At 43.0% G+C, this 27,435-nt stretch overlaps 1 protein-coding gene across 4 annotated transcripts in view; it reads right to left on the bottom strand.

Moving 5' to 3' along the window:
- Window positions 1-27,435, bottom strand: part of stard13b (StAR related lipid transfer domain containing 13b) — a 617,921-nt gene that overhangs the window by 551,338 nt on the left and 39,148 nt on the right. The window contains exon 1 of one of the 4 annotated variants that reach the window (XM_068033489.1): window positions 14,627-14,899. The exons of 2 other annotated variants lie outside the window; for them this stretch is intronic. The gene's annotated coding sequence lies outside the window, so the exon portion shown is untranslated. Of the gene's footprint in view, window positions 1-14,300; window positions 14,530-14,626; window positions 14,900-27,435 lie in introns of those variants that run through there. One more of the 4 variants, XM_068033487.1, reaches the window with a different exon arrangement.

Genomic DNA, 27,435 nt, shown 5'->3' with positions numbered 1-27,435 from the left:
GGATTAATGTAGGATTAGTATAAATGGGTGGTTGTTGGTCGGCACAGACTCGGTGGGCTGAAGAGCCTGTTTCAGTGCTGCATCTCTCTATGTCTCTATGAATGTATTTCAGATTCATAACTGAATTTGTTTGTCAATCTCAGTGACATCAGACAGGAGAATTAATCTCCCACCTAAGAAGTTACTGCGACCCTTCCTATGAAACAACAGTATAAATGCTTCAAATACTCCAAACAAGAAATTGATCTAATTCTTGCCTGTAGTTTGGGGACTAAGAGTGCCCTTAGAGCTCCAAAATTGTGTCCACGGCATGTGTGCATGAACATCCGCCAGAATTATGTAAAGCAGGCAGATAATGACATCAGTCAGCACACAATGCTGATTTGATGCCAGCGAAGCCATTTTGGAGCATAGCACTCCAACTAATGCCCTCTATTAACCTTACACAACTGAAAATGCGTTCATCAGCAGGAAGGACAGTGCCCCCCACCCCACCCCCAACCAACGTTATTTAAAGGGATCAACGACATACAAGCGAGTTTCTGGTTGATTTCTTCTGGCTGTTGCTTTTGTTCTACAATTGTTTGGTGTTTTCAATAGTCATTTCAAGTTGCTAAAGTCTACAGGGAGTGGTTTGGCAGGTGCTAAAGGACTTTTTGTTGACTTTTAGGCTTCTGCACAAACCAGTTGCTCTGAGACATGGGTGCTGTAGCTTCTATGCACCTAGGCATGCAGCCCAGGGTGTTCAGCGAGCAATTCTCCTACCTGAACCTCAGCTAGGAACAATGTGCGCGTTATCTGTACTTCTGTAAGAACATCTTCACTGAAATCTGCCACCTACTGCAGCCACAACAGCAACCTCAGAGCAGGGCAAGGACCGCATTGCCAGTGGCTGTAAAGGTAACCATGGCAATGAACTTTTATGCATCTGGCTCCTTTTAGGATGGAGAGGGAGATATTTGCAACATCTCACTGTTTGCCATCCACTGGTGCATAAGGGAAGTTACTGAGCACCTTATTCAAAGAAATATAACTATATTTCATTTTCTCTTGCAAGAGACATGCAGGCAGAGCGAACATGCCACTTTGCTAGGATTGCAGGCTTCCCCATGGTGCAAGATGCTTTTGACTACATGTAGATTGCTTTGCAGGCAGCATATTTCAACTCTGCCCTGTACCAGGATGGAAGGGGATTCCGCTCCCTCAATGCCCAGCTAGTGTTGACCATAGGCAGGGAATAATGCAGGTCAATGCCTGATGGCTTGGCAGCAGTCATGGTGTCTTCATTCTGCGGCAGTCTGCTGCACCAGCTACATCTGAGCCACAACAGCATACCAAAGGGTGGCTACTGGCAGTCAAGGGCTATCCACTGACAATATGGCTCATGATTCTGATGCGAACCCACGCACACATGGGCAGCATGCATACAATAAAAGACATCCTGCCACACAAAATGTGATAGAGAAGACCATTGATATGCTGAAACAATACTATCACTGACTTGACAGCTCTGGAGGAGATCTGCAGTACTTGATGGAGCAGGTGCCAAGATTTGTGATGGTCTGCTGATTGCTGGGCCACCTTGCTATCATGAGGGGACAGCCCTTGCCACCAGCTATATAGAGACAACCTGAGGAAGAGGAAGGGAGGAGGCAACCTAGGCAGCCCCTTTCTGCCGGCGCTGTCCATGAAGAACACATTGAGTGTGATACCAGTAACTGTAACACCAACTCCCATTCACAACAGTCTCATACCTTATCTTCCCTCTGTCACCGACCACCAGTTAGGAATATAGAAACTAGAGGAGGCCATTTAGCCCCTCATGCCTGTTCTGACATTCATTGAGATCATAGCTGATCTGTGATCTAACTCCATGTATATGGTGTTGCTCCATATCCCTTAATACCTTTGGATAACAAAACTCTATCAATCTTAGATCTAACATTTACAATTGATCTAGCATCAATTACCATTTGCGGAGAAGAGTTCCAAACTTCCACCACTGTTTGTATGCAGAAGTGTTTCCTAATTTCAGTCCCAAAAGTGCAGGCTCTAACTTTTGGACTATTGGACTCTTTGACTCCCCACCCAGCGGAAATAATTTCTCTCTATCTATCCTATCTCTTCCTCTTAATAGCTTGAAAACATCAATCAGATCAGCCCATAAGCTTCGAAATTCCAGGGAATACAATCCTAGATTGTGAAATTTCTCCTTGTAATTTAACCCTTGGAGTTCAAATATTATTCTGGTAAAGCCATGCTGCACTTCGTCCAAAGCCAATATATCCTTCCTAAGGTGTAGTGTCCAGAACTGCTCACAGTACTCTAAGTGTGGTCTAACCAGGGCTTTGTATAGCTGAAGCATGACCTCTGCTGTCTTGTATTCTAGTCATCTAGATATAAAGGTCAGCATTCTATTAGCCACTTTGATTGTTTTCTGCATCTGTTCATGACATTTTAATGATCTATGTACATGAAGCCTGAAGTCTCTTTGGACCGCCACTGTTTCTAGCTTTTCACCATTTAGAAAGTACTCTGTTCTATACTTTTTAGGTCCAAAGTGGATGACCTCACATTTGCCTATGGTGAAATTCATCTGCCACAGTTCTACCCATTCACTTAATCACTTAATCTATCAATATCTCTTTGTAATTTTATGCTTCTGCTTACACCGATAACAAAGCTGCCTATCTTTGTGTCCTCAGCAAATTTGCATATGTGGTTTTCTAACCCATCATCATTAATAAATACAATGAGTAGTTGGCACACCCACACAGATCACTGTGAGACACTACGAGTCACATTCTGTCAATTAGAGTACCTGCCCATTATTTCTATTCTCTAGGCTAAATTTTCACTTTGAGGGCAGGAAACAGGAGCTGGGTCTGTTTCCAGGTCTCAAACCCGCCCCTGGGGGGAAACAGGCACTGACCTGAGATTTCTATGGAGGTGGCCCCTTAATTGGCACTTGTACAATTGTAATTGGCTCTTGAAGCTGCATGGTCAATAAGAGGTCTTCCGGCTTGAGAGGAGCAGCAGGCTACAGTAAAGGGTAAGTAACTGAGAGGGCACTTCAACATGGAAGTGCAATCTCATCAATTAAACATTTTTTTAAAATAAATACCAGAAAAAGCAACTAGGCCACTACTGTTGAAGCAAGAGGGCGGAGGGTGATGCGGATTTCCCTCTTCAGGGTACCCGCAACCAAGAAGGCAGGGAGTGCCTGTAGGCCGGCCTGGAGCATTGGCAGCCAAGCCTGCTGCAGGTGCCCATCTCCAGGCAGTTAAACTGCTCCCCTGTTGCATCAGGAAACTGGAGGCTGACAGGAAGCTGACTGGGATTTTCCAGTCAGTGTCCTTAAGAAGGCTCTTAAATGAGCCTAATTGGCTACCCACCTCGTGGGGCCAAGCATGGAAACAACCTCCCTAAAGTGGTTGGTGCCGGGAATGGTGTCAGGAAACCTGTAAGGGGGTCAGCGCAAGTATTTTTGGGCTTCATTCATCTCTATTCCCAATCCTGGTAAGACCCAATAATTCTGCCTTCTCTCTCTTGCCACTTGGCCAATTTCCTAACCAGGTCAATGAATTTGCCTTCAATTCCAGGGGCTTCAATTTTAGCTAACAGTTTCTTATGAGGGACTTTATCAAGTGTCTTCTGGAAGTTCATATAAATAACATCCACAGACATTCACCTGTCCACTACATTCAAAAATTCAATCAGTTTTGTCAGGCATGACCTTCTTTTCTTTTGGGCCTCCTTATCTCGAGAGACAATGGATACGCGCCTGGAGGTGGTCAGTGGTTTGTGAAGCAGCGCCTGGAGTGGCTATAAAGGCCAATTCTGGAGTGACAGGCTCTTCCACAGGTGCTGCAGAGAAATTTGTTTGTCGGGGCTGTTGCACAGTTGGCTCTCCCCTTGCGCCTCTGTCTTTTTTCCTGCCAACTACTAAGTCTCTTCGACTCGCCACAATTTAGCCCTGTCTTTATGGCTGCCCGCCAGCTCTGGCGAATGCTGGCAACTGACTCCCACGACTTGTGATCAATGTCACACGATTTCATGTCGCGTTTGCAGACGTCTTTATAGCGGAGACATGGACGGCCGGTGGGTCTGATACCAGTGGCGAGCTCGCTGTACAATGTGTCTTTGGGGATCCTGCCATCTTCCATGCGGCTCACATGGCCAAGCCATCTCAAGCGCCGCTGACTCAGTAGTGTGTATAAGCTGGGGGTGTTGGCCGCTTCAAGGACTTCTGTGTTGGAGATATAGTCCTGCCACCTGATGCCAAGTATTCTCCGAAGGCAGCGAAGATGGAATAAATTGAGACGTCGATCTTGGCTGGCATACGTTGTCCAGGCCTCGCTGCCGTAGAGCAAGGTACTGAGGACACAGGCCTGATACACTCGGATTTTTGTGTTCTGTGTCAGTGCGCCATTTTCCCACACTCTCTTGGCCAGTCTGGACATAGCAGTGGAAGCCTTACCCATGCGCTTGTTGATTTCTGCATCTACAGACAGGTTACATAGAACATAGAAAACATAGAACATAGAAAATACAGCACAGAACAGGCCCTTCGGCCCACGATGTTGTGCCGATCCTTTGTCCTCTGTCAAGGACAATTTAATCTATACCCCATCATTCTCCTTTATCCATATACCTATCTGGTTACTGGTGATAGTTGAGCCTAGGTAGGTGAACTCTTGAACCACTTCCAGAGCGTGGTCGCCAATATTGATGGATGGAGCATTTCTGACGTCCTGCCCCATGATGTTCGTTTTCTTGAGGCTGATGGTTAGGCCAAATTCATTGCAGACAGCCGCAAACCTGTCGATGAGACTCTGCAGGCACTCTTCAGTGTGAGATGTTAAAGCAGTATCGTCAGCAAAGAGGAGTTCTCTGATGAGGACTTTCCGTACTTTGGACTTCGCTCTTAGACGGGCAAGGTTGAACAACCTGCCCCCTGATCTTGTGTGGAGGAAAATTCCTTCTTCAGAGGATTTGAACGCATGTGAAAGCAGCAGGGAGAAGAAAATCCCAAAAAGTGTGGGTGCGAGAACACAGCCCTGTTTCACGCCACTCAGGATAGGAAAGGGCTCTGATGAGGAGCCACCATGTTGAATTGTGCCTTTCATATTGCCATGGAATGAGGTGATGATACCTAGTAGCTATGGTGGGCATCCAATCTTTTCTAGTAGTCTGAAGAGACCACGTCTGCTGACGAGGTCAAAGGCTTTGGTGAGATCAATGAAAGCAATGTAGAGGGGCATCTGTTGTTCACGGCATTTCTCCTGTATCTGACGAAGGGAGAACAGCATGTCAATGGTCGATCTCTCTGCACGAAAGCCACACTGTGCCTCAGGGTAGACGCGCTCGGCCAGCTTCTGGAGACTGTTCAGAGCGACTCGAGCAAAGACTTTCCCCACTATGCTGAGCAGGGAGATTCCACGGTAGTTGTTGCAGTCACCGCGGTCACCTTTGTTTTTATAGAGGGTGATGATATTGGCATCGCGCATGTCCTGGGGTACTGCTCCCTCGTCCCAGCACAGGCATAGCATGACCTACCCTTTACAAATCCATGTTGGCTCTTTCTGATCAGCTGAACATTTTCAAGGTGTTCTGAATTATAGATTCTAGTAATTTCCCAACAACAGTCATTAAGCTAACTGGTCTATAATTCCCTGGTTTTTCACTCTCACTTTTCTTAAATGGCAGAGTAACATGTGCAAGTTTCCAATCAAAAGAAGCAGTTCCTGAATCGAGAGAACTTTGGAAGATTATAGTTAGGGCATCTGCAGTGTTCTCACCTACTTCCTTTAAAACCCTGCCACTTGACCACAATGCAAAAATGAAAGCCACCAGAAAATAAACATTCCAAACCAAACTTATAAATAAAATCATGTCCTGCTGCATACAAAAGTCAACTAATCACCCTTACATATTCCCTTTGCGCCTGTCTTCCATGTGCCTTTGCCTGTCTTAGTGCTGCTATGCAGTTCTACCCCAGTGGCAGCATTATGCCTGGTGGAAGGCTGCTGACTTTCAATGCAGGAGACTGAAAATGGCCCTCTAGGGCAACCTTGAGCAGCTCTGAGCCTAGAAAGCCTGGCAAAGTGTGCATTGATGCTGTCACTCCCACTCCATGGAGCCACTGCCACTCCCCCAGGGTGGCACCCCAGCAATCCCAGTCATATGTTGAAGTACAGATTGCTGGACTGCTGTGACACCCTGGAAGCCCCTTTGCACACTGTAATCGACAGTTGATAGCTGTTTGGGATAGAAATGCAACACTGTACTAACGTGCCTCCTGGCTTGCCATAGTCATGTGACCTCTACCATGAGGCTCTCTGACTGGGGGCAGCCATCACAGTCAGTTTCATTAAAGACAGAGTCCACACCATACTGGTGCCCTGTGAGCTCGTAAGATGGTGTCACAGTGGAGTTGAGATTGAATGTTGAAGAGTTGTTTACAAGCACAGCTACAGAACTAAGGCCACAGGAATGGTCAGAACTGCTAAAAGCTACTAAAAGCCACAGGAAGCCACAGAAAAGGAACAAAAAAACAGCTGAAAGCACATGGTAAGACAATGGCTACAAATTTTCCTCTGTCTGCATCGGTAGAAATGAAAAGTGATATGAAGCAAAACTGGCAGTTTTTCCATTCAGAATGGCAAAATTACAAAATTGCAACAGATTTAATTAACAAACCAGAGCAGCTGCAAGTAGCTACACTTTTATCATTGTTGGGGAAGAGAATGTTACAAAGTATATTCCACCCTAAATCTCACTGAAGAACAAAAAACACAGACAGCAGAAATTTTGAATGCCTTGAAGGCACACTTTGAACCCCAAGCGAATGTAACCTATGAACTTTATGTGTTCAATATTAGGGCCCAAGGTGAAGAGTCCATTGATCACTTTGTGACTGCATTAACACAGCTCGCAGAATCCTGTGAGAATTTGCGCAACTAAAGGATGATCTAATTAAAGACAGGATTGTACTAGGAATAAGATATCCCGCAGTGAAAGCACATCTACTGAGAGAAGACAAACTTACTCTCAGGAAAGCGACTGACATATGCAGAAGTGCTGAGGTTGTAAATCAGCAGCTGGACCATATTCATGACAGAACAGTCCAGGCTTTGCATTATGCTGATAGACATTCCAGACCAAAAGGGCAGAAAGCCAAATTACACTTTGACAAAACTGCCAAATTATTGTCAGAATTGAGCATTGGAGAGCCAGTCAGGGTACAAACTTTCAATGCTCTCAACAAGTGTCAGCCCAAGTGGCAACTTGGGACCTGCGTAGAGCAGTTGTCACCTCGATTGTATGCGGTGGAAGTGAACGACCAGATATACCGTTGCAACCGCAGACACATAGACACAACTGGAGAAGCTGTTCTGTCAAAGCAGGCGGCCAATCAGGAAGATGAGAACTCAACAACTGCACAGACCACAGAACAACCATCAGCCCCAGAGGTCCACAGCACCTCAACAACAGAAATGGAACAACAGTTATCGCGGCAACAAGTGGCAAGGGAACGACACTCACCGGAGAAGGAAAATCAACCAGATGAACAACTAACAAAAACGTGCATATGCACCATTAAGAGACCGGCACGATTTAATAACCATGTGTTCGATGCATGTGCGGAGACTGACAAGAATGACGAACAACTAATGTGTGAGAACAGTTGTGTACATAGTGGGTAACTTGGGCAACTTACAGTGTAAATGATGATGCATGCAAATTTTCTTGTTTTTTGTATGAAAAGGGGGCTGTTTGGGATAGAAATGCAATACTATACTAATGTGCCTCCTGGCTTGCCATAGGCATATGACCTTAACCATGAGGCACTCTGACTGGGGGCAGCCATCACAGTCAGTTTCATTAAAGACAGAGTGGTGCCCTGTGAGCTCATAGCAGCAGTCTGAACTTGCATGGCAGAAAGCTGAACTTGCATGACAGCAATCTTAGTTTCCACTGCAGCACCCAGGCTTCTTGTGGCTGCTGCATGTGCCATGAAGGAAGCTGCGACATCACCCATCAGATGCTGCATTGTGTTTGGGTCCACAGGTGTGTGAATGGAGTTGGCCACCACTTGCTTGCTGGAAAGGATGGGCTCCAAGTTCTGCACAAAGCCATGTGCCAAGTTAGTGCTGCTTGACATTGATTGCAGGATTTCTGGAAGGCTTTCCAAATAAACCAAGCATTTTGTTGTGCATACCCAGCACAGCATTCTTCTATAGGCTGTCCCATCAAAATCCTTATCTGAGTCCTCTGCAGCAGAACCCATGCACGACCTTGTCCTTCGGCAAGTTGTCACCTGTGCTGTCCTTGCCCCCTGCCCTGGCTGCAGCCTACTTGTGCTGAGTGTCTCATCACATGCAGATCTCATCTATAATCTATCCTCCAGCATATGTGCAGTGTCAGTATTTGAGCTAGTGGCTGCTGTGAAATCAAGTGAATGTGCTGTATCGTCATCATCACTCTTTTCTTGCTGTGCCTCCACTGCTTGGCCAGGTTGCACCTTTAGGGCACCTGAAAGGAAAAAGGCACAAGCGTAAGGTTGTAGTGTGAGAAGTGCTGGGGAAGTAAGAAATGCACATGCTTACACCATCTGCAGCTTATAAATTAGAAGAGAGTGTGAGATGATGGGAAGGGATGTGAGAAGGAGGATTAGGTATGAGGATATCATCTTCAATAATTTCAGTGCATTCATTGACCACGGCTTCAGCAATGGGGGTCCCAATAATGACCAACACCATCTCCTCCATGGGAGTTAAGACTTGCAAGCACTTCCGTCCATCTCAGGTTAGCTCCTGCTGCCTCTGGTTATGCCACCTTGTTCTGCAAGAGAGAGGGAAGCATGTCAGTGGGTGTCATGCAATCTCTTTGGCTGATGTGGCTATCAAGGTTGAATAGCTGGTAATGTGTCTAAGCTGTGAGATATGTGTGTGTGTGAGGCTTGCAGCATTAATAAGTGTGTGTTGGTGAGCTAAAGTATATGAATGTTAAGTATGAATCCTGAATGTTAGAGATTGTTGTTCGGTGAGTGATGGGGCTATGGTGATTTGAGGAGTGTGTGAAACTAGTGGGGCAGTTCATAGGATATGGCATTTGACAATGCAGTGACTGACCTTGATCACTTGTGTGAGGTGATTGAACTTCTTGTGGCCCTTGGGGCTTGAGTCCTGGCATTGACCTCGATGGTTATCTGCTCCCACTGCTTTTTGAGTGTGTATTTGGAGGGCCTCCAGGCCCTCTGTTAATACAGGAGATCACTCCTATTTTCCACCTCCTCCACCAAGGTCTCCAGTGCAGCATCCATAAACCTTAGAGTCCTTTCTTTCCCATGTTGTGCCATTCTTCGCTATTTCCCTGGTCAGATTCATTACCTGCACAACTGGCAGCACCGGCTCCAGCCACAATGCACCTCTCCTTTAAGAGGTTCAGGCTAGCTTTAACTGATTCGAGCAGGTTGTAATTTTGGGCCCCCTGCTGATGGGTGCAGCCAATGAACAGGGTAGTTAGCACTGGCAGTATGTAACAATTATTCAAAAGGGCATGAAGTTAGTGTGTTTCCTGCATTACATTGTACGGGCACAGGTTTATCAGACATCGCGATCCCTATATCCGCTTTTGGAGGCTTTCCAATTTAGTCCTCCCTTCTGCCCACCACCCCCCCCACCCACCCACCTCCACCCCCACCCTCCATCTTGTTTAACATGCAGCTAGTCTGTCATTAACTGCTATTTTAGGTCTTACAGAATGACTTCGTTTTCTAATTTATACATGAATTTTAATACCATCACATTCTAGAATAATCAACAAAACACAAAGGCTGTTCCCAGCATTGAAAAAACAATGTGAACAGGAGAAAAGTCACTAAACCCATTGTGTACTTAAAATCGATACACATATATACAGGCTTCATACAGGAGAGCAATGCTAATTCAAAGATGCAATAGCCCGCTGCCATTGTGCAAAATTCCGTTCAGACATATATGAGAAACATGGAGGGCTTATTACAGAAAATTGCAAAAAACTTTAGAAGAAAATCTAAGTTATTTGGAAGATACTTTTTAAATGGCATATCGAATAAGCAAAGCACGGGCAGAAAACTTTGCTACAAAATTGAATTAATGTCAACTCTACAAAAAGAAGGGAAAGGATTTTGCACTGCAGTAATTTTGCAGCTAAATGCTGCTGATATCAGCCCAAGGACTCAGTTACTGGGCAATGCAATATCAGTTCATATCAGCAGTCCAAAGAGTTGAGATGGAAAATAGCAACAATTTCACCGTTTGTTTTAGATAAATCAATGAACAATTAACCCTGTATCTTTGGCATACAGGATAATTACAAACAACAATCATTCCAATATACAAACTTCATTTCAGGCGATTAGACTGAACACAATTTCGAACTTTGAGTAAGAATGCATCCATTGTTCTCATTTAGGAAGGGTTTAAATTTTAATCTGCTTTCAAATTGAACAATACAGGTGGTTAGAAAAAGCAACAAAGTTGGTATGACCAGTTTACAACTTTTGGATTTTCATGTTATTTTCACTATTTTAAAATCAGATGGAGACTACTTTAATATTTAGTTCCACATTTAAACCTGTGATGATTAAAATATAAATTGCACACTCAAACTTTTGTCTTCAGGCTAATTTTTTTTTAAAAGAGCAGAAAATTGTTAAAATGGCTGGAATCTTCCTTTACAAAATGCTTAGACATCTAAAACATATCTTAGGAACAAATGCCAAGAGGGCACTTTCTTTACGTTGACAACATAACAATAGTGATGTTGATGTTACACAGCACTGGGGATTTGCTTGCGGTTTATCCCTAGTGCAATACTTGAAAATGAAACCTCATTAAATCTTATGATCTTACTAGCTCCTAGAACCCATGGTATCTGTGGCCGAGCCAGTTTTGCAAAGGAAACTTATCGAAGATATTTAAATAAACCAAAGTTTATGGCTCCCACTGTGCCAAACACATTACCTGTTTAATAAGATTATTCCACATTCTTCTGGCTCCGTTCATGATCCTAATTCAAAGTGATTGTGGACATGGTCAAAAAATACTCATTCACAACTCGAGCTGACAGGACTGTATAATGAGACTACATCTGAAGACTAGAATAACAGCACCCCCCCCCCCCTTCCCCCCCAACCCTCAACACCAAGCATTTCAGCCTGCTGCCTAAAACTTTGTCATCAAAACTATGTGCAAGAATCCCTGGGGCAAAACAGCCTTCTGCAAGCACTGGCCAAGTCATGCACAGAGAGCTGCCATCAAAAACTAAGCTCTTCTATAAATACATTGTGAGCTATGCCTCGTGCTATTCTAGGCCTCAGGACTGTGGTTCATTTCATCACCTGTGGCACCTGCTGTCAGTCTACACAAATTATCCAAGTTTTCTTGCTTTCAATCACAAACCGATAGCTCCAATTTGATCTTCCTATTAACTGTTCAACTAAAGGATGATTGATTCAGTTAATGGTCTCAAAGACCATTTGAAGTTATATTGTAAAACATTGTAATGCTGAGTCCTCCTGATGACCGGGCCTGGTTAATACTTGAACAATGAGCTCCTGACCAGAAAAGGAATACTGTCCAGGGTATCTCCATGTGATCCTTCAAGGAACACAGAGACAGATTATCTTGTACCAGTATTAAACAGGGAAAAACAGCAGCAACAAAAGGAGATTGCTGTCCTTGATGGGAAGGTTCATGTGGCACAACATATAGAGGAAAATCAGACAAACTGGTTCGCACATCTATACCAGAACCTGCCTTTATTTTGCTCATGTTAATTTAAATGGACAGAAAATTGGGCAAGCTCCTTTATAAGCCTGCATGACTCCCTGTCCAATTGCACTTCAGCAATTCTTTATGCTTAGGCACAATAAGAGGAAAATCTACCCCTCTGATCCATCGGGGTATTTTAATAAAAACAATACAGGTGTACCTACCCCACATCAACTGCAGCGGTTCAAGAAGGTGGCTCACCACCACCTTCTCAAGGGCAGTTAGGGATGGGCAATAAATGCTGTCTTAACCAGCAACGCCCACATCCCATGAATGAATTCAAAAAAATGTCCACCACTAAGGAAGTCTAGTGCTGCTGAGCAACAACAGTGGAAATCCCATCAGAAATCCCGTTGTTGCTGGCAGGACCAATAGAGGCCAGATAGTCCTGAGAGCCCCAGAAAATTCAGAAAGGGAGTGGAGCACAAGGACAATTTTTATCTTTAGCAGTCTGCATGCTATTAAAGGGCTAAGGCACTGGTGCTAAAGAATAGAAAGGTTGAGCATTTAATTTGTCAGAGACTTATGTGGAAATGCTGCTGGCACAAATTAGAGAATGGAGGGATACAATAGTTATGGTACCAGAAAGGAAGCCGTCACATGTAGCAGCATGTGACATGTGGACAGAAGTGGTTGTGGCTGTGAGTGGGACCTCCATAACCCCAACTATACCTATTTGGCATCAAAAGAAGTTTAATGATCTCACTCGGTAGTAAAGGTAAGAGCATTTTTCAATGAACAGGGCAGATAGCTGTATCACAGTAATACACTTGGATATTTCCTAGAACAATAATCAAGCATTGTCATTTCAGGTATCACATGACACCATGTTCCTTGTCCCAAGAGCAAATTCACATGGCAGCACTCATGTCAAGTGTCTCACTTTCCGCAATAAAGGCCTGCTCAGGTCTGGAAAAATAATCAGACCCGAACCTGACAGAACCACATCGGACCCAAGCCCAACCTGGCCCGAGTCCTTCCATTTTTACCCCCGCCTAACCCGACACGACCAGAGCACAACCTGACCACTGGAATGCTAGTGCACTCACTGTACTTACCACTTTTGGATGGATGGAAGGATACTGCAGTGTGAGCACGATGATGTCATAGAGACGCTCACTCACTTACTGAGCAGACTCAGAGTCTGTGGAGTCCAGATGCACGTTTCCCTCCCTGACATCCCGGACTCCCAGCTCAGGCAGGTTTTTCAAATTTTGACACTTACTTACTCAACTTCTCTTTTCCTCCCAGCAGAACAAAAGGTAGTACTGTGAGTGTCTGACCCGGACCCGGCCCGACCTGGACCCGGACTGACCTGACCCGACCTGAGCCTGAAAGTCGGACCCTGAAGAGTGACCCGACCTGACCCAAACCCGACACGTCGTTGAGTCCCTTCGGGTTCAGTTCGGGTAGCAGGCCTTTATCCTGCAATGCATGCTAGCACAACAAACTATAACATCCAAGGTTTTTGCTCCTTTATACCTAACATTACTAGCTTCCATTCTTAGAATCCTAACTGTTTATAACTGCAAGATCTGGAGACTGCAGCAGCCAATTAAATAGCCTTTTGGAGTAATACAGCAATGTACTTCAGCATAAGTACCCGAACAGTACTTTAAAATAGAACTTCAAAATGAATTAAATGTTCTTCAGAGCCCAACAACAAATTGCTAACTATAAGTTAATTGACCTTGGAAACTGTTTCCCAGGTACAAAATTAATTTGACTTTCTTGCAGTTTATTTCTGTAGTTTTTAAAAAATGATTTCAGTGTAAGCTCATTTCGGAATTTTAGATAGATGACAGGATACATAGAATGTACAACACAGAAGCAGGCCATTCAAACCAAATGGTCTATGCTGGTGTTTGTGCTCCACACCTCCATCCACTTCTCTTCATCTAACCCTATCAGCATAACCTTCTATTCCTTTCTCCCTCATATGTTTATCTAGCTTTCCCTTAAATGTCTGGGATATCTTGTGCAAGCAGTTCAATGGCAGTGCACATATAGAAACTATTACTTACAACCTGAACCATGAGTTATTTATGCACAGCTATTCTATGTTAGTGTAGCCCTGAATTAACAATCAATGCCAATCAAGGTAAATTACATATTGGAATTAACATTGGAAAGCCATAGGATTAACAATGGAAAATATCGAACTATCAGACCACTTTATACAGCCTAAATTACCAACCAAATTTATTTACAAATAAAATCATTCACAGAGGCAAAAAGCATAGGCACTGTACTTACGACACAGTACAACCAGCAATTTACAGTGGATAAAACCAGATTAATAGTTAATATTCCATAATACTTTTAGCTTTTCTCAACAAACTCTGAGAAACTCACCAATTCTCTTGGTATGCAAAAAACATGCATTATACAGTTGCTATAATGTAGAAACAACTCCCATGACACTTCTGGAGCACAAACATACTGCACAGACTAAGAAATACTGAATACAGAATTTACCTGACTGCAGAAAATGCTGTGGTAAAGTTGCCACGCTCATGCTTTTTTCATTATTCCTCTTGCCTGAAAGTCATCAGGTTTTAATGATGTGGAGCACACCAACCCATTGTCACAGTTACTGCAAGCAGGGCCTCATTTCTTGCATATTGATATATTTACAGATGTATAAATACATTCAAGTATGATATGCAAAAATGTTTCAAAAGTAGTACAATGTAGCGATGTAACAAAAATGCAGCCTGTAACAGGCTGCTTGCAGCCTGCTGATACAAGCACATTCAGATAGTGGAAGTGAAGCATGTCTGAGGAATTATTAACTGACTTGCCTGGAGTTTTTTCTGCATAGATTCCATGTTGGTCACTGTCTCTTCCCTTCTCAGTGAAGATGAATTCTAGGTATTATTTATTTTTACGTTTGAATTAGAAATTCTGTCGCTTTTATTCCCTCAGTGAGCTTTCTAGTTCAGTTCAAGTTGAGCAAAGACTAGATTTTGTCCTGCATCTTGGAACAGGTATTTCACTTTCCAGTATCAGAGTTTAATGTAGAAACATTGCTACTTGAACTAGTTCGTCTTGACAGTCAGTGTTGGTGTCCCACCTCATTTGTACTTTGGGACAGGTTTTATAACACTGGCATCTGTGGACAAGTTAACATTTACGCACTTCTTTGACAATCGTCAATCGTGACGTTTATTTTATGCTGTAGACCTTCTCCAATGTCTGGGGAGTACCCAAGCTGGCAGCAAGTGGGGAACCAATAGAAATAAAAATCAGTCCATTTCTATAACAGGCCACAATTCACAATGCCAGTGTTTTACACCTGGGTCCAAAGTTGAAAATCTACCCAACTGTGTCACCCAGTTGGAATCTGAATTAGTTTCGATCTGAATTCGTTTTATGTTTGCTATTACTTGTTTACTTGTGTAACTAAATATAGATATGTAGATAAACTAATGAAAGGATACACAAGACACATCTTATCAAGCAGCACAGTAAAAGTGATGCTTGTTAATTATTTTTCGTCTTTTTCTTTTCCAGGCCATATGTTCATGAAAGTGGGCAGGAAACCTACTTCCATGCTAGCTGCCAGAGGTGAATGTGATCAGTGCAACAGCAGTCCATTGAAAGTTCAATAGGGGAGAGTTTCATGCCAGAAGAGCACATCAGGAAATTACATCCCCTCTGCCTGTGATTTCCCATCTATTATGTACCTGAACTGCTGAAACAGAATTTTTGATTTCTATTTCATTGAAATTTTCAGGGAAAGAGCAGGGGAGAAGGATTAATTGGATAGCTCTGTCAAAGAGCCAGAACAAGCACGATGGGCTGAATGGCCTTCTATGCTGGATGATTCTATGATTCATTCTCAGGATGTTCACTGACAAAGTTGACACTTATTACCCAGCCCTAATTGCCCAGAGAAGGTGGTGATGGACCTTCTTCTTGAACTGCTGCAATCAGTGTGATATTCGTCGTACTGATCTGATGCAACTGATTGACTTGGTAGGGCACATCACAGAGCAAGTAAGAGTCAACCACGTTGGTGCAGGACTGGAGACACATTTAGGCCAGACTGGGTCAGGATGGCAGGTTTTCCTTTTCTAAAGTGAACCATTTGGGTTTTCATGACAATCCTACAGCTTTGTACTCACTTCTACTGATACCAGCTTTTTATTTCCAGATTTTTAAAACTGAATTCAAATCTCAAACTGCGAGGCAGGATATCAGCTCACATTCTCTGGATTATTAGTCCAGGTCTCCAGATTACTAGCCCAGCACAAAACAGATTATCTGCTCATTAACGCATTGCTGTTTGTGGGGGTTTTACGATGTGTAATTTGGCTGCTGCATTTCCGCCATTACCACAGTGACTACACTTCAAAAGCACTTTATTGGGATGCCCTGTGGTTGTGAAAGGCACTATATAAGTGCAGTCTTTCTTTTTTTCTTCACAGTAACATAACCACTACATTACACTTCTCTGAACACCTGACATTCCGCCTGTGTGGGGGAAGTGATGCTTCATTGCATTCAATGCTTTGCCACAGTCTCACAACCCAGGAGAATGGGGGATCCTATTTATTCTTTTCACTACCATAAAATTGCAGATGGCTCCTTGCAATTTTTCAACCTGTTTGTGTGTGTATACATGACTGAATTGTGACAATTCCATATCATTGATTGTGTCTCAAATAAAATTACAAAATCTGCATTTTAAAAGTTTTATATTACAGTAAAACTTTGCAATCTTTCATGTGATATTTACTGCACCAGGCTGTTCCACAGACTGACACTCACTAACGTGTCAACATGCCCCTCTAATTTGAATGTTATGAGGTCATAAAAGAACACCAGATATATATCTACCTTTGTGCTCCAAGCTGCACTTGTTGGGAAATCCTCTCTGTTTGTGTGGCCCTGATCACGAGGTCTAAATGAAACCATTGAGGTTGCTAGTGAAACTGAAAAGCACACACATTGCTTGGAAGAACACTAAATACGAGGCTCGCGGGATTTGTGAAGGAAATTTTACAGCGTGAGTCAGAAATCATATGCTGTTGGCTGTAATCCTGAAATGTAGCATTACAGCAGCAACATGGAAGCTATGCCAAATGTAATAGACCCACAAACCGGAGCATTCTTCAACTGAATTTTTGGGTTTTTACAATATTACAACAATGGCTACACTTCAAAAAGTATCACATTGGCTGTAGTGAGCTTTGGGATGTCCTGCCATTCTGAAAGGCGTTATATAAATGCTTTTTAATACCCATAAAATTGGGGTTCTCTTTCATGAATATGTGTTGTAGTAATACCCCATTTATATTTCTGATTCTACAGGGCTGATTTTAACTCTTGTCAACATAAACAAGGCATGCGGAGCAGGGAGAAGGGGTTAAGGTATCGTCAGCATGGTATTCACCCTGTCACTGAAACACAAAAGTCAGGGTCTGATGATGTCATTCAGACCCTGAAAAGATTTTAATGTGCAGTCACGCATTTGGCACCACCTTCCTGTCTGGAATAAATAACATGGAAGAGCAAGATGATCCATATAGCACCTTTCATGACTTCAGGATTTTACAGCCAATGAATTATCTTTGAAGAGTAGTCACAGTTGTAAACGTGGCAACCAATATGTGCAAAATATGATTCAACAAACAGAAATGAAGTAAATTACAATTTAAACTGTTTTAGTCGTGTTGATCAAAGGATAAAAATTGGCCAGGATACCAATAAAGCTCCCCTGCTCTTTGAATAGCACCACCTGTTCTTTTACGACTACCCAAGAAGGCAGATGGGTCTTGGACTTAAAGTCTCAATTGAAAGACGGCACCTCTGACATTGCAGCACTGCTTCTGCTGCGCTGGAAGATCAGCTGAGATTATGCACTCAAGTCCTCGAGTGGATAAACTGGAGGGAAAGAGGCTAATACTGGGGTGAATTTTACAGACCTCCCAATGTTGTTGGTCATGGCGGGGGAGGCCAGAAATGCCTCTGGCAGAGGCCTGTTATGGGCCTTGATGCCGGGAAGGCCTGGCCCAATATTGCCGGCGGCCGCAAGGCCTTGTGGAGGCCCCCACTGCCGCTCGGGGACCGGAGCAAAATTTAAACAAAGAAATTAATTACCTTCACGCCTCTGCCTTCCGTTCCGCTGCAATATTGGTGCCAGTGGCCAGCATTCCTGTGCCTTTGGATCCCCGAGGTGGAATGCTGGTGGGGGGTGGGAGCAGGTAAGTTTTTCAGAGCGGGGGTGGTGTGTGGAGTGGGTCAAACTAATATCATTGGTTTAGGAGATGGTGGGAATGGTTAGAGTTTAAAGTTTATGTACTTGGGTTTGGGGAGGAAGGTCAGGCGGGCAGGGGAAGTGTTTTGGGGAGGGGGAGAGGGCAAGTAATGAATTTTATGGTTTTGGGGGGTGGGAGAGGGGCAATTTAAATATCAGTGAACTCAACCCTGGATTCAAAGTTGTTCATAACTTTTGAGAAAATCATCTAGTGTGTTTTGTACATGTTTTTTCTGTGCTACACCAGCCTGGCCCACAATTCCTCCTTAGCTAGGATACTTGACTTGCAGTCATCACCACCCTTTAAATCTGCCACAAAAACTTTTTTAGGCTTAGGGTTTTCCTTTGGCTTATGAGCTTTTCTGTGTCTCCCTTCAGAATTTAAATCTTTAATTTCTAGGTTTTCATTCTGAATTTCCTCCCAAAGCTGGGTCAGTTTCCTGGGACATAGGCAAAAGGGACTTTGTTTTATGGGAGGGGTCTCTCCTATATCCATATCGTGTAGGGTTAGGGTTGTGCATCCTGATTTGTCTCTGCAGATCCCTTTAAACGCAGTGAGCAGCCTTGCTAGGTCTCCTCTCTGTTCTGCATTTAAATCGGAGAGTACGGTGTCTAATTTCCCTAACATTCAGTGTTAGCTGATCAGATGTTAGGGGGTTCAATTTGAGAATCCTCCAGGTCTCCCCCTAATTCGCCCTCACTGTCCCTTTTGCCCTTCTCTTTCCTGACTGCCTGACAGACCTGTGCTTGTTTGTCCCCTTCCCTTCTGTGATACCATTTTAACATACTGATGTGGCACAGCCTTTGCTTTTTCCTATGATCTGAGGTGTCAATTATATAATTCACCTGGCTAATTCTCTTTACTACTTTGTTCGGGCCACTGAACCGGACTTTCAATGGTTCTCCCCGTATTGGTAATAGCACATGGTCTCTGGGCTGAAATGTTCTGGCCTTGGCATGTTTATCCACCTGCCTTTTCATAGCTGTCGGGGAGGATTTTTAGGTGTTCCTGAGACGCTGCAGAGGCCCTCATGAGCTGTTCTCAGAACATTGAGATGTAGTCTAACAGGGAAGATTCGTCCCTGTGTCCCAAAAGGTCTCTTCTTGATTAGTTTTAGAGGACCTCTCACCTCGTGTCCATAAACAAATTCAAACGGACTAAAGCCTCATTGGGTGAGTCTCTGGTAGAAAACAGAAGAAATCTCAGACTTTTGTCCCAGTCATGAGGGTACTCATAGCCGTATACCCTGATCATGTCTTTAGGGTGGGGTGGTATTGCTCCAAAGCCCCTTGTGACTGTGGGCAGTAGGCTGAGGCCTTTAGTTGGGTTATGCCCTGACTACCCAAGACCTTTTGAAAAATACTGGACATAAAATTTGTGTCCTGATCCGATTTGATCTCAGCAGGCAGCCCATATCGGGTGAAGAATAGGGTTAGCCCCTCCACTACTACCTTGTAAAGAGATCGTTCTTAGAGGGATAGCTTCTGGAAATCAGGTAGCCACATCCATAATGGTGAGGAGATACTGGTAGCCCCCTTTTGTTTTCAGCAGGGGCCCCACACAATCTTCCAGCACTCTGCTGAATGGTTCCCCAAAAGCTGGTATGGGAATTAGGGGTGCAGGTTTTATTGCAGGTTGAGGCTTCCCCACAACCTGGCACATGGGGCAAGTCTTACAGAACTCCATCACATCCTTTTGGAGTTGTGGCCAGTGAAAATGCTGTCTGATGCGGGCTTGGGTTTTCTGATACTGACATGTCCAGCCATTGGTATCTCATGAACTATTCTCAATATTTCCTTATGGTACCTGGGTGGGGTAACCCACTGTCCACTCTTCATCTGCAGGTCTGTGAGGAAGTCTCCACTTCCTCATCAGTACCTCATTCTTGAAATATTAGCACTCTGGAACTCCCTTTGCTTCTACTTCAGTTTGGGCAGCCTGTGCTAACTTTTATAACTCTGTGCCGGCTTGTTGAGCCTCTACCAAGGAAAACCTGTTTAACCCATCCTTTTGTTCCTCTGACTTCCCAAAGAAGGTTTTAGATAACCAGACAGAAGGGTCATCTGTCTGCAATGCCAGTTCAGCTTCCTCTGACAGAGACTGTTTGGCCATGAACCAGGTTACCACACAGTCAGGAAAAGTGCCAGGGACCTTTTCCTGTAATTGTTTTGTCTCCCTGACCTTGTTCGGTCTTTCTAAAACCACTGGGGAAGTTCCACCTTCTCCACCACCAGATCATTATCCAAGAGCAGCTCGACCCCATCCACAGGTAAACTAGGGACAATCCCCACAGTTACCAGTCCTGAAACAAGATCGTATTCCAGGTGCACCCAGAATAAAGGTATGGGCATATACTTTCCTCTGATACCGTTTACTAGCTCTAGTATTCAATGCACTGTCTGGGGGAAAGATGAAAGAGCAGAAGGGATTGGGTGGCCCCTGTATCCCTAAGTATGGCAATGGGCTCACTCACCTCACTCGAGGGGTATGGGGTCATTTTCCTCTGAAACCAAAATCCTGGTAACTCTCAGGGATTTTGTTAAGTTTTCCCACGCTCTTAGTGGTAGGTATACTGGGTTTACTGCCGCAGTTAAAGCCTCAGCCTGGTCTGCTTTGCTTTCCATCAGGGCCCCTTTTCCTGTACTGGTCTGGTGTACCCTGACTAAACCGATGGGTTTTCCCTGTAACTTCCAGCAGTCAGCTCGAAGGTGACCTCTCTTGTTACAATGGAAACACACAGGCTTCCGGGCATCACTTCTGTTCTCAGAACCTTCCTTTTTGGCCTGAGGAGGACCCCCATGTTTCCAGCTCTCCCTTTTTGCTTATGGCTGTTCAACTTCCTATCACTCTCCCACGTTCTTTCCTTTTCAGGCTTTTGGAGATGACTACGGAAGGGTTTCCCTTGGGGCAAGGGCTTGTGAATAAGTGTATAATCATCAGCCAGGATTGCTGCCTGTCTGGCTCTTGGAACCTTTTGTTCCTCCATGTGGTTTCTTATGGAAAGGGGAAGCGAGTTTTGGAACTCCTCGAGGAAGATCACCTCTCTCAGTTTTCATAGGTGAACTCTATCTTAAGTGCTCTTATCCATCAGTCGAACGTGAATTGCTTAACCCTTTCAAACTCGATATAACTTTGTTCCGGCTGCTTTCAGAAGGTTAAGAATTTCTGGCGGTATACCTCAGGTACTAGCTCATATGCACCCAGGATAGTATTTTTAGTCATCTCATAGTCTGATGAATTCTCAACAGGCAACAGTAAATAAATCTCATGGACTTTTCCTGTTAGTTTGTTTTGCAATAACAGTGTCCAGCTGTCTATTGGCCACTTCAACTGTTTTGCAAGCTTTTCAAAAGAGATGAAAAATGCTTCCACATCCCCCTCATTGAACTTTGGTATTAACTGGAAGAACGTTGAGAGTTCAGCACCTGGTTCTGAGCTAGGGGTAGTTTCCTCACCAATGGTGCCGTCACTGGGTACATTGGGTCTTCCCGTAATCAGTTCAGGATGCCTTACCTCCCTGTGGAAAGCTCTTTCTTTTTCCCTTTCCTCCCTTTCTTTTTTTCTTTCCTAGAATTCTCTCTCTTTTTCTGGAAAGCTCTTTCTTTCTCCCTTTCCTGAAACTCTCTCTGCTTTTTCTCCTTCTGGAATTCTAATTCTAGTCTCCTCTGCTTTCGTTGTACCACTATTGTTACTTTGTTTCAGATTCTATGCCTGTCTCCAGTTCTTCAGTGTCAATTTTAAAATGGTTGGCCACATGCTTTAGGATTTAAGGCTTCCTAGCTTTTGGACGGACAGTAATCTCTAACTCCCCAGCTACATTCCTCAACTCTTCAACAGATAGGGCTTTTAACCTGGCCCAAGTTACTTCACTCTGTTCTAGGAAGGTACTGCCCTGAATGTGGACATTTGAGTACTCTAGCACTGAAAACCACAAGAAAACCTATATTCAAGTTTTTTAAATATTGCTAGGGATTAATTTGGTTTCCCGCTTCCAATTTCCCATTTGTCTTTAGGTTTGATTCCAGATATGAGCCCCCAAATTTCTGCTATGGTCAAGTGAGGAGAGGTCAAACGGCGTCCTGCTTTTCCCTTTCCTTGTTTGACCACAACAGGTTTAATTCTTTCTTGAAGTGGATGTACTGGCCAATTCAGTAGGTACTTGTTACGATCATAACCAGAACAAATCGGACAGGTTTTCTTGTGTTAACAAAGAAAGAGGTTAACTTTATTGTACCTAAACTGAACCAATAAAATAATAAACAATGCAACAACTTTCACTCACACACACACACGAGAGGTTTACACACACACTAATAGGTGACAGAGTGGGGAAAGGTAGATTAGTTGAGTTAGAATCCATTAAAAAGCTGTACAGTCTGTGGAGTTTGGTGATTTGGCTGGTTTCTAGCTGAATTCAGTGGTGCTGAGGCTTTTAGTTTGAAGAGATAGATGACTGGTTCAGCTGAGTCCCTTGAAGATAGTGATGCAGATGGTTTCCTCCAACAGGCTTTCGGATTGTAGCCAGAGTATGCAAATGTGGGCAGTCAACAAGCAGGATTTGAGAGAGAGAGAGAGACAGAGAGAGAGACAGAGAGAGAGAGACAGAGAGAGAGAGACAGAGAGAGAGAGAGACAGAGAGACTCCCACTTAGGGTCTGCTCATGTCAGAGTCCAGGTGCTTCTTCTCTGCTGCAGAGAAAACTCCAGCTTAAAACCACAGATGGGGAGGGTCTTATCATATTGACAGTCACTCAGTGATTCAAAACATAGCAGCTGTCAGTATTTCTCTCTTTCAAAAAAGAACAAGCAGTTCCTTTAAACTTCCTGTGTCTTGGTTCTTGTTGGGGAATTGTCTCCCTCCTCACAAACATTGCAGTGTAGGATATTGTGTTGCAAATTAAGTAGCCAACTTAAGCAAAAGCAAAATCATCGTTTTAGCTGGTCTTTTTAAAGTGTCTTAAAAAACATATACATTCAGATGTCCAGTCAGTGGATTAAAGAAAATGCTCATTCAACAAAGCCCATTGGCATAACAACATGCATCAACAGAGTTTCCACTGAACTGCCAAAATTACTGCAGTGGAGTGGGAGAAGTCCTAAGGAAGGTTCTGGCAAAAACATATGCAGAGGTATTCTAATTTTAATGGCATATTTTCATGATATTGGAAATTTGCTGCTTTTGGCTCTCTACCCTGATCCTCTTAGGTCATATACGCTATGTGGGCAGCTGCCACATAGTTTGAAATGGTTCTGTTGATTTTAATGGCGATGTTCTTCAACCATAATGTATCCTGTAGGATCACCGGGAATGGACTCTCTGTTTGACCCAACTATATGATATGTCAGGGATGCCGTAAGGAAAGAACAAAATAGCTTGGGAATGCTGCCAACTCAACCCATTGTGAGGACAAATTTTTGTACAGTTCTGTTTGTAGTCCAAGCCAATTGTGCTCAAGTTAATCAAGTAAACCAGCCAAATACACAAACCTGTGAATGTCATTGTAACCTTGTTTACTAAACTGTGTATTGGAATTACTTCCTTGGAATGCACTTTTCCTCCATTTTTAGTTTTCTTTCTTTACCCATGTTTCGGGTCAGGTGTTCCATTCCCTGACCATGAGCATATGAGAACAGTCCCCAGCCTTTACCAATGGGACTCTCTAATTACTGGTCAGGAAATATGCAAGAACTTTGGGCAGCCTCCAATAATCCCTCCAGTAAGCGACACAAATTTGGTCTGTGCATCCCATATTGGGAACTCACTATGTAAAGAATCAAAGGCATGAATGTACACTGCATCACTCCATGCCACACTAACTACGAATGAATGATTTTTACACATTTCCCTTGCATTTGTGTGACAATGTCATTACTGCAGTGATTTCATTCCTCACCAAGGCTTTGAGAACAGTAGTAAGAATTCTAAAATTCAGTCCCCCAAATGTTCTTATTATATTCTTTGAAATTCATTCTAGAAGTACTGTATGATGTAACTTTGTCCTTTGTATTTAGATTTCTGTCCAGTAATAGTCATTTAGACACCCTCTGGCTTTGAGCAGCTGTCGAGAAATTTCTAAACTGCGAATGAAACACCACAAGAAAAAAGCCCTGAGAGTGTGTCAGCTGCCTGATTTCTTCCAAGGAAAGATATGGTTTGCAAATAGGAGAAGTGGAGGAACTGAAGGAAGTTCAAAAATGCAGAAAAAAATTACTAAAATATGATTAATTCGGATTTGCTAAAAATAAATTAATGTAGGCTTCATTTTTGTGGTTTTTGACATGATCTGAACTCTTTATTTAGCCTATTGCTTAATAGATAGTGAGAATCATCTGGTATCCTCTGTATAAAATAAAAAATTGATTGCCAGCAGTTCCTGGTATCAGGCAATCAAATCTACATATCACTTAAATTTGAGTCACATAGTATATATTTTTATCTGTGTCAATTAGTTTTTATCCCCTCTTCCATTTCTATATGCTTCCTTAGAGACTTGGGCACAAAATCTAGGCTGATATTTCAGTGCAGTACTGAGGGAGTGCGGCACCATCAGAGGTGCTGTATTTCGGATGGAATGTTAAACCAATGAAATGTTAAATGTCTGCCCTCTCAAATGAAAGGAAGATCCCATGGTTGCTGCATTTGCTACATAAAACAGAGCCTACACTTCAAAATTACTCCATTGGTTGTAAAGTGCATTGGAATGTCCTGAGGTAGTAAGAGGCACTATATAAATGCAAGTCTTTCTTTCTTAAATTATCCCAAACCAATACACTTTTTAAATCATGGTTTGTGACCTGGTAGGCTATCTGCTTACCTCTAGTCTCAAATCTCTTTCTATTTCAATCTTCTTTGTCTCTCTTGTATTTATTGATATTACTAATGGCATTACTGTGGCTTTGAATCTTCTTGTGTTATTGCTGTTAAGTTCCTAACCTCTAGAACCTTCATATTCCCTGTCCTCATCATGTTCAATCAACACTGCTATCTCTGATTCTTTCCTGTGACTTGAAATTGTAGAACTGAACTCCTAACTTATTACAGTAATCGGGTGGCAGCTGTGGCTCAGTTGGTTATACTTCTGCCTCTGGGTAACAAGGTTCTGAGTTCAAGTCCCATTACAGGGCTAGAGCACAAAAATTAAGGCTGACACACCAGTGCAGTACTGAGGAACTGCTGCACTGTCAAAGGTGTTGTCTTTCAGATGGGATGTTAAACTGAGGCCCCAACTACCTGCTTTGGTGGATGTAAAAAGGTCCTGTAGCACAACTTCAAAGAGCAGGGAAGTTATCCCCAATGTCCTGGCCAATATTTATCTCTCAGTTAGCATCACCAAGGAAACAGATTATCTGGTCATTATCACATTGCTGTTTGTGAGAGTTTTCTATGTGCAAATTGGCTGTCGCATTTCCGACATTACAACAGTGAATACACTTCAAAAGTACTTCATTGGTTGTAAAGTGCTTTGAGATGTCCAGTGGTCATGAAAAGTGCTATATAAATGCAAGTCTTTCTTTCATAAAGTCATTTATGGCATAGAAGGTGACGATTCTTTCTTTAACCATTTAATCCTGCAATGCAGAGCATTTTAAAACACAAGTCTGGTATTATATAAATCAGTTTTTGAATGACCTAATGTTATTACCATTATTTTCAGTTGTCATATATACCGAGAGTGGTGGTTAGTCACCTTGGTTTCTCAATTGAACAAAAAATGGAGAGCAAGAAATAAAAAGGCACCATTCTAGGCAGTAACATGTCTTATGGTTAGGCTAACCTTCAATAGGTGCTAGAGCTTCAGTCTCACGATTTGTGTCATCTGAACTTCTTGAAATTTCAGTATCTTGCAATACATCTGAGATACCTATTATCCTATAATGTATACTGTAGAGTAAATAACCCAATGGATTACTGAAATAATAATGCCTCTCAACTTGGCATGCAATGCTTTAATCCTGCTAACAGTGCTTTTCATGTACCACAGGTCTCAGCCAGCTGTGAAGCGAAGAGTAATGCAACACATTTTAAATAGTTTATCTTTCCTCTTGAAAATTATAAGCAGTAGGTATTATAATAATAACAGATATTCATGAGCAACCTGAAGGCTGTAACTTAATCTTGGGGTTCAGTTTATGCAGATGAACCACTTCAGCTATGTTCTCACGGTTTGTGACGTCATCTGAAATACTTGATTGGATTACTGTTTTTTTTAACTCCTTGCAGGACTTTATTATTCTATCGGTAACATGATAATGTCACAATTTGTTTTTATACCAAAGCACTTTTCTGAAAAATTCTTCGGATCTTCTAATCTTTCACTCCTGAAAAGAAATGTACAATCCTTCATTTGTCTTTATACTCACCTTTATTGTGCTGTACTGAGATCTAACACTCGGCCTCTCTGTGAGATTTGCCACACCTTGTAAGTTAGGTGCATTTGTTGTTTTGATGTTGCTGAGAACAGTGAGGTGAAAGTAGTTAAATCAGTTTTCTTATAAGATTATAACAAAGAGGTTAAAACCTAACCTGCAAAGAAAGCCAATTTGCTCATTCTGTGTTAACTGCATAGGACAGCTGTATTTTGACAGACATACAGCAACATTTCACATTTAATGCACTCCAAATGGATTCACCACTGAGATACCACTGCACACCCAACTATCAATGTGCCCAGAATAGAAACAGAATCCTAGAATTGTTACAGCACAGGGGGCCATTTGGCCCATCATGTCTGCACCCTTTATTTGTTTGTGGGATGTGTGTGTCACTGGCTAGGCCAGCATTTGTTGCCCATCCCTCATTGCCCTTGAACTGAGTGGCTTGCTAGGCAGTGGTTCAATAACGTAAGCAGCGCAGGAAAGGTGAGAGTAATGCCACATTCACCTACATACTGATGTGTGCGTCATCCTAACCCCTTCATAAGAAATTAGGGTGGCCACTGCTGGAGGGCAAGAATACTGGACACCAAACCTGCTGTGGCGTGGGAGAAAGAAGTCACTGCACACGGAGTTGATGTCATCACGCATTATCCATCCACAAGTCCACAACTAAAAAATGCACCAGAGGTACCTGTGTTTGTGAGTATAATGGATTAATTTCAAATGAAAAACATGGAGAACAGCAAACTGAATCAGTGTATTCCTGGCTAGTCATTGTCTTTTAGACTCCTGTATTTTGCGAAATTACTTTAGGCACATGCCTCTTTAAATGATTCTTCCATCCTAACCCTATTATACCGGACATTCCAGTACTGGACAGTGCATAGACCAGCTAAAAACCAGACGAATGGCCACATGACAAGAAATAGGAGCAGCAATAAGCTAGTCAGCCCTCGAGCCTACTCTGCCATT

The sequence above is a fragment of the Heterodontus francisci genome, chromosome 6, assembly GCF_036365525.1.
Source record: "Heterodontus francisci isolate sHetFra1 chromosome 6, sHetFra1.hap1, whole genome shotgun sequence".
NCBI classification, from domain to species: Eukaryota; Metazoa; Chordata; class Chondrichthyes; order Heterodontiformes; family Heterodontidae; genus Heterodontus; species Heterodontus francisci.
The sequence above is the reverse complement of the archived record's forward strand: the minus strand, read 5'-3'. Positions and strand labels throughout refer to the sequence as shown.